This window comes from Psammomys obesus, unplaced genomic scaffold (genome assembly GCF_907164565.1).
Source record: "Psammomys obesus unplaced genomic scaffold, mPsaObe1.curated_primary_1811, whole genome shotgun sequence".
In the NCBI taxonomy this organism is placed as follows: domain Eukaryota; kingdom Metazoa; phylum Chordata; class Mammalia; order Rodentia; family Muridae; genus Psammomys; species Psammomys obesus.
In genome coordinates, this window is record NW_026596057.1 from 9,207,743 (window position 1) to 9,221,020 (window position 13,278).

A 13,278-nucleotide genomic window follows, 5' to 3' on the forward strand; every position below is an offset into this window, starting at 1 on the left:
ACCACGAGGGAAGAATTACCCTGCTGAGCTGGCTGACGCCACAGCCACAGACGCAGGCTACCTCTGTGATTACACAGCTTCTTCTCTCTGTAATGAAACAGAGCGCTCCTCCTTCCTCAGTGCTGGTGGGAGTGTAAACTGATGCAGCCACTATGGAAATCAGTATGGAGGTTTCTTAAAAAAGCTAAAATTAAAACCACCATATGACCCCGCTATGTCACTCCTGGGCAGTTACCCAAAGGAGTCTAATTTGTACCACAGAGATACTGCACATCAATGTTTTTGCATGATTCACATTAGCCAGGGCATAGAAACAGCTGAGATATCCATTGACAAACAAAAGGATAAAATGTGTTTTACACACACACACACACACACACACACACACACACACACACACTGGATGGGATGGTAGCTATGCTCATTGTCTTGATTGTGGTGATGTTCTTAGGTATGTACATATGTCAAAACTTGTCAAGTTTTACATTTTAAAAATGGATAGCTAATTGTATGACAATTATATCTTATAAACCATGTAAAAAGAAATGAAAAACAGAAAAAGCAAAATCAACATCCAAGTAAACCTAACATCTTTTCCTTCCTATTTATCTTTATATAACCTATTTTTTGAAGGAACTTGCTTATTTACACTGCAAATTGTAGGTTTTGTTGATGGCAATAAAAGATTTCTCAGCTTTTTTTTAAAATTATTTTATTTTATGTGCATTAGTGTGAAGTTGTCAGATCCCTTGGAATTGGTGGTATAGACAGTTGTGAGCTGCCATATGGGTGCTGAGAATTGAATCCAGGTCCTTTGGAAGAGCAGACAGTGCTCTTAACCACTGAGCCATCTCTCCAGCCCTCAGATTCCTCAGCTTTTGAGGCTAGACGAGGAAACATTTGTGAGTGAAATTTGTGTGTGGGATGGGGGTGGGGCAGCCATATTATGGTAATTGGTCAATGTGGGTAATGGGGACAAGAAGACTTATCATCCTACTTTTATAGACTGAAACATTTCTATGATACAAAAGAAGCCCTGGGTTCTGTCTCAGAGGTTGTTCATCTCTTAGGGCTGAGATTCTCCCCCTCCCCCTTTCTTCCCAGGTGATTTTGTTATTCATTCAATAGGGTCACTGCCCCAAAGTAAGAAAAGAAGTCTGACAGTGAGGTGAATTTCAGACATTTCTACCAGGTATTGGCAGATATCATTTTTATTTCTTACTAAGTTATAAAAATAGTAAGTCAGCTGTTCTTCAAGAGACTTTTACACTCTGCCTGCTCTCTGACTGAGAAAGTTTTTTGTTTCCCATAAATGTATTGCTTGACTGTGTTGTGTTTGTTGTTATTGACAGTAGTGGTCATTGTCTTCTTCCTCATCCTTCTCTTTCTCTTCTTCCCGGAACTGACTTTGTATCCCAGGCTAGTCACATGAACTTGTCGTCTTCCTGCTTCTGCCTGTGGGATTACAGGCATGAACCACCAAGCCTGGCTGGTTGAGCGTGTTTTACTTAGTCTTAGAGGATAGTTTGAGTATAGGCTTAGTATGATTTAGCTAGATGTGTTTGAATTTCAGCTCTAAATAAGATGGAAGGAGGAAAGGTTTTCTCCCTACACTGTATCTTTTGTTACCTCTCATTTCTCCTTTCTTCAGGTAGTCATTGTCATTTTTGTTTTTTTCTCTTTCTTTTCTTTCTTTCTTCCTTTCTTTCTTCCTTCCTTCCTTTCTTTCTTTCTTTCTTTCTTTCTTTCTTTCTTTCTTTCTTTTTTCCTCCTCTTCTTTTTATTTATTTTGTATTTTTTATGACAGGGTTTCTCTGTGTAGCGTGGCCTTGAACTTGGAGATTTGTCTGCCTTTGCTTTATGCTGTGATTAAAGGCAAGCACCACCACAACCCAGCTCACTAGTGTCATTTTTCTAATCTTTCCTGTCCCCAAACACAACACAACAAAACAAAACTACTCTGAAATGATATAATAGGGGCTCAGTAGGTAAGATCATTTGCTATGCAAACACCTAAACCTAAGTTCAGATCCCCAACACAAACAACAACCCAAGAGTGGCCATGCATGCCTGTAACCCCAGTTCTAGTCAGAAACGAATACAGGAAGTTTACTGGCCTTGCTGGTTGCCAGCTTAGCCAAAAAATGGGGAGCTGTAGGTTCAGTGAGAGACTGTATCAAAAAAATAAGGTAGAGAGCAGTAGAAAATACCCAGAATTCTCTTTTGGCTTCTGAGTGTATGCCTAAATTCACATGCACACACACACACACACACACACACACACACACACACACACATATATACACAGACACACACAGACAAACACAGAAACACACACACACATACTCACAAATCCCACTCACCTATAAGAATAAATAAAAATATACAAAAATTCCTCACATGTTAAACACATCTATTACAGTCATGAAGTGCTTTTATTAGGGGAAGCTGATTTAAACATCACACAGAATCTAAATAAAAGTTTTTTTTTTTTTTTTTTTAAGGTGTAGTGATGGGTTCTCAGAGATTACATAAATAACCTAGTCTTGGAAGAGTTCTGATGAGTGGACAATTTCCCATGAGGACCTTCTAAAGTCTTATCAAATACAGTACCTATTCATTACATTGAAAATAAAATCCTTGGAAGAGTCATAGAATACACGACTCTTCCTTCCATAATATGTATTTAAAAATATAGCCTTGACTGCAAATATCAAAAAAGCTAAACTCACTTTTAAAAAATTTGAAATAACTAAAAAAAACCCCATCTTGACTCAGAGAAATGACTGTATCTAGAAGAAGGCTTCAGGCTTATTCTGGACTCTTTCATAACGTGTCAGCTTCACCTCCAGGCCAGCTTCCTCCATGGTAGAAGAGAAGTTTCAATAACTAAACCCACCCATGACAGCAGCCAGAGTGGCAGACTCCTTTCCATTCTCCTACAAACACAAGACACGCCTGGCCTCCTTCATTGTCAGTTTGAGAGGATGTAGGATTATCTGGGGGACAAGCCTGTGCCTGTGAGGGGTGATCGAGATTAGGTTGACTGGTGAGAAGACTGACTTTAACCGTGAGGTGGCACCCTTCTTTGGCCTGAGGTCTTGGACTGATTAAAAGGAGAAAGTGAGCTACGCATTGGCATTCATTGTTCCTTTTGTCAGATAACTTTGCTCCATTTAGAAGATACCAGAAGGCAACAACTATGGCTTTTTCGCGTGTTGATTTTCTTACAGAGCCTGGCTCAGTATCTTTCTCTTGCATATTTACAAAGAGACTCTGCAAAGCTTGGAAGTCAACAGATGATTTGTGTTAATTAAATCCTAACTTTATTCGGTATCAAAACTTAAAAGCATTCATTGAGTCAGTTTCGGGGTTAGGAGGGCTCACGGGGTGCAGAGCTTAACAAAAGTACCTTCTGGGAAGGACCCAACGGGGAGGGAAACCCCAAAATAGTTGGAACATTCTTGCTATGACCCAGCATCTGCGTGCATTAACCTTAAGAAAACGAGAAAAGAAACTTGGGTTTGAAGGCCCTTTGACAAATGTTTCATTTCTCAGAGCAGTTTTTGGATCTGGGTGGGCAATAAGGACAGGGCAATTGAAGTGATACAACAAAAGAATTTCAACTCAAGAAGCCATTCTAAGAGTTCAAACCGCTGGACACATTTAACTCATACAGTAACATTTGCTAAATACTTCCTATAAGCCAGGTAGATTCATCGTGAAAGACACAGAAATGAATGAAGTAGGTGCTTCTGGAATCTCTAAAATATCCCATAGATTAAGGTTTTATATATATATATATGTCATAAACCTGAAAAAAATGTTCTTATGAGATTCAGGGAATGTACGGGTCACTTCTGTCTGCTTGATCTAGAAAGGAAGGTTTTCACAGTTCAAAGATCAGCACACTATTCGTGGCAGACAATAGATACTTCAGTGTATCTGTCCTCCAAAATCTACTCTCCGAAAGGACAAGAGGTGAGACTCGGGCTGCCTTCGGAGCAGTGTAAACGCTTTCGTATGCACTCCTCTGAGTCTGGCAGAACTACTCTAAGGCGATGCTTCGATGCTTCGGGGCACAGACACAGACACCTTCAAAGGACAGAGTCCCGGTGAAAAAGTTAGTCCTCCGAGGTGACTTACTGGCCGCGCAGAATGGAAGTCTGTAAAGCTGGTTTGCAAGGGAAGAACGTCCTCAGGAAGGAGTCAGCACTCAGTGCCGGGGAGGACGGCAGGCCCCAGCACGCCTGCAGGAGGGCCTAGCGCACCTCCGCTCTTTCAGCTCCTCCGCGGTTCGCGTTTGTACTAGGCGCTGTGGGGCGGGCCGGGTCAGGCGCGGCTGTGTGCGCGCGTGCGCGCCGCCGCCTCCGGCAGAGAAGGCGCCTCCGCCCCCGGGAGCGCGCACGCCGCGCCGAGGGGACGGGCGCGCGCGCTCCCGCCCGCCACCGCCTCCACCTCCTCAGGCCGCCCCCTCCCTCGCCTCTTCCTGCCGTGCGGTCCTCTCCCCTCCCCAGCCCGCTCCCTCCGCCCCGTTCCCTCCGCCCTCCCTGGGCTTCGGCGGCCGCGGAGTGAACGGGACGGGCCCGACCGCAGAGCTCTGGGCGGCGGGTGGGACTCGGGCGTCTGACAGAGTTGTTGTTCCGGCGGCGGCGGCGGCGGCGGCGGAGACGTGAGGTGAGGCGAAGGCGGCCTTCGAGGGGCCCGAGGGCGGCCTGACGGCGGGGAGCCGCGGTCCGGTGTGTGGAGGGGAGGGTCGGGGTACGAGGCCCGGCCCGGGACCGGGATGCTGGAGGACCGGGGCGGGAGGCATCGGGCGGGCTCGGCGCCGTCGCCGCCTTCCCGGACCCCCGGCTCCCCCGGGGGCTGCTCGTCGCGGCGGGGCCGCCGGGCGGGAGGCGGGGTGGGCGCCCCTCACCTGGGGCGGGGTGGTGGCTCGGGCGGCCGCCGCCTCCCCCTGTGCCCTCCTGACATTGCCGCCGCCCCCGCCGCCGGCTGCCGGGAGGAGGCTGCCGCCGGCTTCGCGGTCCCAGCGGCCCCGAGTCCGGGGGGGCGTGCGGACAGGGTTGTTTTCTCACCCACCGGAGAGCGTCTGTTGGCTCCCGCGTCCTTCCCTCGCTCTTCCCCCTCCTCCGCCCCGCGCACTTTGCTCTCCGTCCCTGCCGGCGATGCTTGTGGTTTTACTGTCTGGGGTAGGCTGTTTTTTGGGGCAGATCTCTACCTGCATGGAATGCCCCGCTTCAAAGTTGACCGCGTGGGCCGTGACAGACACCCGCCCACACCCCCGCGTGTGTTGTGGGTCCTGCGTGTCCTGATAACTGAGTCAAAGTTTCTGAGACTGGGCTAGTACTTTGCTCTGAACGCCAACGGTGCAGGGCTGGGCTGTGCGTCAGCGTGTGGAAAAGGGGCCATTGGCCATTGGGGGAGGTGGCCAGGAGCAAGGGGGCTGAGCTGACAAGAGTTCATTTCGGATCTCAAGACAGTTTCGTTCAGGTGCTTGTGTATTCCCTTTGGACTTCTCAGAGTTAGTTATGTCAGAAAAAGACTCAGACTTAGGCGCTCGTTTTTTTAGAATCGATGGTATTATGCAAATAAAATGAACCGCTAACCTTTAATGGTGAGGGCATCTTGACATGTTTAGTGCTGTTTGGAAACTGATTTCAAAGCCTGCATTTTTGTCACTGGAAGGTTTAGATAATTTTAATGCGTTTAATTTTTCTTGTGTATGAGAAGAGGTAGATAGTTGACTAACAATTCAGAGAACACAATTGCATGAAAACCTTAAGACTTTTTCTTCTAGTACTGTTTACATTTGGCATGTGCTGCACTTCTGTAGAATATTCAGTAGTTATGATCAGAAGGTACAGACATGAAGTTTGTGGTCAAATTGGAAGTGGATTTTGCTTGTGGAAAATAATAGTTTATAAGCTGCCAGGAAAGGGAAATTGGTCCGTGATTCATTATATTAGTTGAGTGCTCTATATGAAACTGACATTGAGGTTGCAAAGAAGAAAGGCTAGATGAGTTTAATGTAGACGTTATTACAAAATTGTACTTCTTGGGAAGCTAGCTAAGACTTTGAGTTAGATCGATGTCCGTATTAAATTAGATCAAGATGTACTCTAATATTACTAAATCATCTGGGGGAGAAATAGATGTGATTGTGCAGGGCTTATCCATAAGCGTATTGTAAAACTTAATTTGTGCTCTGGGAAGCTGCAAGCAAGGTGTATAAGTTCCAGTACTTTTGAGGCAAATAGTGAACATACAAACCGATTGCAAAAGATACGGCTGTGGACCTCTGACGTTTTTCTTTCTTTTTCCTTATTTTTAAAACATTTGATGGAAAGTTTTGTGTATTTGATGGAAAGTATTATGTCTGTGCTGTCCTGAGATGATTTTTTTTTGTTTTTTTGATCATTGTGTCATGACTTGTATCATTTTATTATTTGAGAGGTTATGCTGTTTTTGTTGGTATGTTTATTTCCTTTTTTAAAGATTTATTTAATTTCTGTGCATGAGCGTTTTGTCTCCATTTGTGTTGGTGCACCACTTCCGTGCCTGGTGCCAGCGGAGGACAAATGACGGCATCAGATCTTCTAGAACTGGAGTTGTAGACAATCGTTAGCAGCCATGTAGATCCTAGAATTGAAGCCAGGTCCTTTCATGCTCCTAAACCACTTATTTATTCATTCATTCATTCATTCATTCATTCATTCATTCATTCATTTATTTATTTATCTATTTATCTATCTATCTATTTGAGAGAGAGTTTTATATAGTAGCTCTGACCAGCCTGAACTCAATGTGTAGCACACGCTGACCTTATACTCAGTAATTCTTCTGCCCCAGCACCATAAGCTTTAGGATTATGGACATGAACCAAGCCCAACTGTAATCTTTGCCTGACAAAGAATTATTAAGCATGTGAAACGAGAGTTTTTATTTCTATCAGCTTCCCAGTTCTCAATTTGTGACTTCTGAAAAACTTTTCTTTGCCGTACCTGAAACTTGAAGTTTTATTGCAGTGTGTTTATTTGATACTGCCGTGAAGTTGAAAGTCCTAGGTCTGTGGGAGTAGTGAAAAGAGGAAACTCTATTGTTCCAAGTACAAATCTGTGGGAGAGATTAACAGCTTTCTGCACACTGACTTTGAGGAGAGGAGCAGTTAGGTATCTAGAACTCTTGTACTGGAGGTGTAGAACCAGGACTCTATTTCAGCATACCATTTTCTTTTTAAAAATCCTTTTAATATTTATTTATTGCTTATGTGTATAAGTGCTTTGCCTGCATGCATTTGTACCGTGTGTGTGTGTGTGTGTGTGTGTGTGTGTGTGTGTACACGTACGTACCTGGTGCCGCTGGAGGTCAGAAGGGGGCATCACATCCCCTGTATATGGACTTAAAGATGGTTGTCAGCTGCCATGTGGGTGCTGGGACCTCTGCAAGAGCAACATGTACTCTTTAACTGTTGAGCCAGTTCTCCAGCCCTCAGCCAGTGTTCTTTAAGTGATATGGAGATAAGGGCATTTGGAAATGATTAAAACCAATACTGTAGCCTTTGGGAGTCCTAGAACAGAGGTGGTTCTCCCCGCCCCCCAACCCCATGTCTTACAAGTTTCATTCAGTTTCTGCATGTTTATAGCACCTTTCGAACATTGTTTTAAACTTTATTGTAAAATGTATTTTTAAAAATCAAAAGAGCAACAAGAAAAAATCAGGTTCAAAGTATAATTCTTGTCTCGTATAAATGGCTCAGTTCAGGGGTTTGAGGAAGGTCTGCAACCCAAGATTGATGAACACAGGACTTTTCTCTCTCTCTCTCTCTTTTTTTTTTCTAGTCTTTTTTTTTTTTGGGACAGAGTCTTGCTGTGTAACCCATCCTGGGCTCCAGTGCACTATATAACCTAGTCTGGCTTTGAACTTTTGATCACCTTTGCTTCTTGAGTTTTGGGATTTCACCACTGTCCCTGGGCTGGAGAGCTGGCGCACTGGCTAAGAGCACTCTGTTCTTTCAGCAGTCCCAAGTTCAATTCCCAGCAACCACATGGTGGCTCTTACTGTGCCTGGACAACCCAGGGATTTTTTTTTTTTCCTTCATAGATAGTCTTATGGTCATTTGCCAGGACAATTGGAAACAGAAAAGACAGAGTTGAACCTGAATAATGAAGACATACTCATTAAAATTGTATTAAAATTTTAAAATTTATTTTATGTGTATGAATGTTTTGTTCACATGTCTGTCTGTGTACCATATGTGTACCTGGTGCCCTCAGAGTTCAGAAGAGGGTGTTAGAGTCTTTGGAATTGGAGTTATGGATGGTTGTGAGCTACCACATGGGTGCTGGGAATAAATTGCTCTTAATCCTAAGCCATCTCTCCAGCCTGGTATACTCAGTTTTTTACTTGAGTGCTATCTTTTCAGAGTAGACAGTAGTTTTGACTTTACAATTAATATTTAAATTGGATATAAGTGTGTGGGCATTGGTGGATCCTAATAAGTAAGAGTTAATGGAATTAAGCAGACTCGGGTCTTAACATTTTAGTTTTTATATTTCACTTTCCATATTTTTCTTATTCAGCCAACAAGATGTCACAATTGTTTGAATAAAGTGAGTTCATACTTATGCTGACTCATTTTTGGTTATATTTTGATTTTTTTAAAGAAAATATATAGGTTTGGGGAATTTACATAGGAAAAATATAGGCATATTTTTAGTTGATTCAGAGTTAGATTTGGGCTAAGATTGTTAGTGTGCTTGAAATTTTGAGCCTTCTTATTTTCTAAATAGTCTTAAAAATAGAAAACACACTTTTTATAAATACTCATGAAAATCTGGCTACAGGCAGTGTTGTTGTGATAGACATAGTACAGCCAAAAATACATTTAGGAAACTTCTTTGCTCCTTATCCAGCTTAGCATGCTTAAGTGAAAAGTCGGAAAAGTATTTCAACAAAACTTGCTTGTATGCGGTCTAAACAGTTTGTGAATTATGTTTTCACTTGCCTATTTTAAACTCAACAGGTACTATATGCCATTAAGAGCAAATTAAGTAAAAGACTAGTTCTAATAGATAATTCTTAGTAATAGAATTTCCGTTGGAAGATGCAAGCTTGTGTTGAGATTTTGGGGAAAATTAGGAATGGGAAATTTGCTTTTTTACTGCACTGTTTTTTTTCTCTGTAGGCTTCTCAAGTGGTTGGGGGGCATTGACACCAATTCCAGAATCATGTGAGATTTTTGTTTTTGTACCATAGGACCCTTGGCAAAGGAAACCATTGGTATTTGTAGTATTGCTGTGTTAGTGAATTGTTTTTTTTCAGGCAGGCATATGGATATGAACAAAGGCAGAGAACTTTGACCTTACCTGGTAATTTCTAAATCACATACCTTTTCCCCATAATTTATTTATCTTACACTGATAACAGTATGTGTCTGTTTTGAAGAGAGATATGAATTGTGATGAAGAGACTATAACCAAAAGTGAGATTTGTGATTTACATACATGAAGGATATTGGAGATTGTTGTGCTGAACATTTGTTAAACTGTTTGACTATATTCCGCAGGATGAAATAATGAATGTTCTGCATCTGCTTGTATAAACACATGCACACACAGCCACACACACACACACACACACACACATACATACATACACACACATACACACATACGAAAAAAACAGTTGGGTGAAATATTCCTTATCTTTTCAGGGCTTTGCAGACTGGCTGATGACTTGGAACAGAAATTTCGCATATCTCTTTCTACCTAGCTCTGTCTTCAGTGATATTGTCATGGTGTTGGTTGATAGTGGGATTATTTAAACCAGAGACAACCAGCAAATAGTATAATTTGGGTTCCCTGCTGTTAAATGTAAAGCACATTACTGGCAGTAAACACTTAGAAATATTCTTTTCATGTCATTTATGAAAAGATGCTAGGATTCAACTTTCCAATTATTTTTACAATCGAGTAAGGATTACCAGCCTCATTTTAAACAAGGAATACCCCCATGATCATCCAAAATGAATGAATGGACAGACATACATACATACAAACTAGTTTAGCATACTTTTCTAACTTGCAGATGAGTGTACAAAAACCTAAAGACCAAGATCATATGGATAGTTATTGTTAAAGTCAGGGTTCTGTGTTGGATCTCAGTATTATAGAGTCAGACTTTCACATAGCCCCAAGTTATCTCAAATTCCCTTGGAGATGATCCTGATCTTCCAATCCTCCTACCTCCACCTCTCAAGTGCTAAGATTACAGACATGCATCACCACCTGGCCAGCTAGTGGCCTTCTGTCCTTTCCTAACACAAGCCATTCATTTAATGAAGCTCCAGCACTCTGTTAAGCAGTTTGAATAGATGTGAATAAAGCATGGACCTTGACCTTGAAGCCTTCATGCTTATGTGGAGGATTAAATATGGGAACACAGATACTGCAAGGCAGAAAGTAATGAGTGGTAAAGAAATAAAGAACTATAAGAGATTAGAGAGGTGGGAAAGAATGCTATGGTTGTAGGATAGAGGGAGAGGACATTTTTAACTGTGCTTCTAAGAATGGATAGAATTTTGAATTTGTGGAAACAGGATGACTAGTTTGGAGAGAAAGGCCTTACTGGGCCATGAGCTATGGTGATCAGAGTCTTAGAGGCATAGGCAGGGAAGAGTAGTGAAAGAGCCAGGTGAGAAAGCCAGTCACTCTCAGGTGGCTAAGAGCCTATGATATTTTTCTTTCTGCTTTTCAGCTTATCTTTTATTTTTATATAGAGTCATTTTTATTTAGTATTTTTATCTATTTTTATATAGAGTCATCTGTTGTTTCTTAGCAGGAAATAAGCTTTATATGCTGTGCTCCCAATTAAAATATGACCTCAAGAGCAGTTAAGTATATTTGCATTAAAATTTGAAGGGAAAAATTATGTGTTAGAGAAGAAAAAAAAAAAAAAAACAACGAGCAAACCACAAACATACCTTGATTTCATTGCTTTTCAATGTGTTGGATAGACAAAATCTTTTATTTGTAAGAAGCTATTCTAGTGTTTTTCTCTCATTTTACTTTGTTAGTAGACAGCATAAAAATTGGCTATACCAGAGCAGGAAATAATTGTGTTTTCAAAAGATCTTTTAGAATGTGGTTTCTAAATGACTGAGTTACATTTTTGAGGCTGTTCTGGTTCGGACAGAAAGGTAGTTTTTGAGCTATTAGTTTCAGAATTTAGGGCAGCAAGGTAGAAATTTCATACCAAATTCAGATGCGAGGGATTAGTTGAGTGAGGAGAGGGTATGTGTGTGTTTGTTTGTTTGTGGTTTTGATATGTGCATGTGTATATGTATTTTCATGTGTTCATATGCATGGGTATGTGTTTGTAGAGGTCAAAGGTTGATGTCAGGTATCTTCTCTGATGGCTTGCTTTCCACTTTATACATTGAGGCAGGGTCTCTTAAACCCAGCTTGTGATTGTGCTAGTCTAGCTGTCCAGCTTGTTCCAAGGTTTCCTTACCTCCTCCATATCTGACCTCTGGGGTTACAGATGGGCTTGACATTTACTCCCAAGTAAACATGGGAACGTCATGTTTTTGTAGCAGATATATTATCCACTGGACCATCTCATCAGTCCTGAGGGATTGGCTCTTAACCCCAAAACTTTCTTGGATTTCAATATTAATTATTTGATAGCCAGTATGATTGACCATGTTTTGAAGTCTTGTATAGAGGATACCTTGTTCTGCAGGGACACTGAGGGTTAGAAATGAAGATAAATGGCAGCAAGTTCTGTTTGTTTATCAGACTGAAACACTCGTGGCAGTTCTCAAGCTTTTCTGTCTGCTGATTTCACACTTATGCTTCTAACTAAAATCCTGCAGTTTGAAGGAGGGTTGCTTCTCTTTGACCTTCTAGTTCTGTAAAGGTAAAAGCCAGCTTTAGTGTTGCCCAGGTAACAGCACACACATAGATTTTGATAGCTCACCACTGAAGTGTATGGAAAATTTTGAAAATCTTAGTAATGAAGTTGCTATAGTAAATAACTACTTGGTTGGTAAAACAAAGATTTTTGGGGATGAGCTTTGGTTCCAAAATAAATATGAATTGTGTCATTGTTAAACTTTTTCTCATTTATTTAAACTTCTGATATGCTAACTATTTTGTTATGTCATTTTAGACAGTTGTAGAAGTCTCATGAACTGTTCTACAAGACAGACAGCACACCTAAAAAGGAGCAGTGAGAGTTTAGATTCAGCATGCCACCGTACTTCATATAGACGGAGTACTTACTTAAGTCACCACAGTTTTCTGCCTTTTGGAGACATAATAGATTTTACCAATTGAGATTCTTAAAATTCCTTCAAATTTTCTGTCATAATTTTTTAAATAAAATATAATGTTGATCTTAATTTAAATAGTGCTATTAGTTCTGAGGGTGTACACATGATATTAGTTGTTGGAACTTGTGGTGAAAATATAGGTTGCTTGGTAAATGACTGAAAATTTGCATTTTGGCTCTTTGAAGACTGTTAAATGAAAGTAAGGTAAAACCCAAAGGGAGTTTTTGTATGCCAAATTCTTGGGAAAAAAACATATTTTATAAGGCAAGTGTAGAATTCATTCATGTGTCAGTGAAAAGTTTCTCAACATCATTTCTCATGTTCACATATGTATACCATTATGCCTGAAATTTAGACTTATTTTACATGTTATATACACAGTAAACACAGTTTTTATAAAAACACTCAGACCTGTGGTTTTCAGTTTTCAGGTTTAAAAGACATAGGATCCCAACTTTTGATAAGCAATGTTGTAGAGTGTTTATGTATACTTTAAGATGCATTGTATACTTTTGAGGCCCTCTATTAAAAACTTAATATTTAAATTTAAAAAATGTAAATGATTCTGAGAATGGTTACAAGGTGTGCTTAAGTACACGTATACATTAGAGACAGGGTCTTACTGTGCAGCCCAGGCTGGCCTCAGCCTCTTGTGTATTGGGATTTTGGTGTCTTCCATGACTCTTGGCTCTGTATTACTTTAAATTGTTCATTTCTCTGTAATTAAGTATTTTGTTTTCCTTGGTATACTATAATTAGATTATATTCATAAATTAATGAAAAATCAACTTTTGGATGGAACCTATTCATATGTTGTCAAGGCAATTTGCTTTCTGAAGTTTGTTTAGAGTTATTTAATGACTTAGCAGCTATTTGCTAACAAACTTCTTCAGTCTTTTCTCATGAAAAGATGTGGAGTCTATCATTTTAAATCCTTGTCT

General features: G+C 40.9%; 1 protein-coding gene across 2 annotated transcripts in view; it reads left to right on the forward strand.

Moving 5' to 3' along the window:
* Window positions 1–4,466: 4,466 nt before the first annotated feature.
* Window positions 4,467–13,278, forward strand: part of Rabgap1l (RAB GTPase activating protein 1 like) — a 648,858-nt gene continuing 640,046 nt past the window's right edge. For both annotated transcript variants that reach the window (XM_055624410.1, XM_055624411.1), the window contains exon 1: window positions 4,467–4,677. The gene's annotated coding sequence lies outside the window, so the exon portion shown is untranslated. The remainder of the gene's footprint in view (window positions 4,678–13,278) is intronic.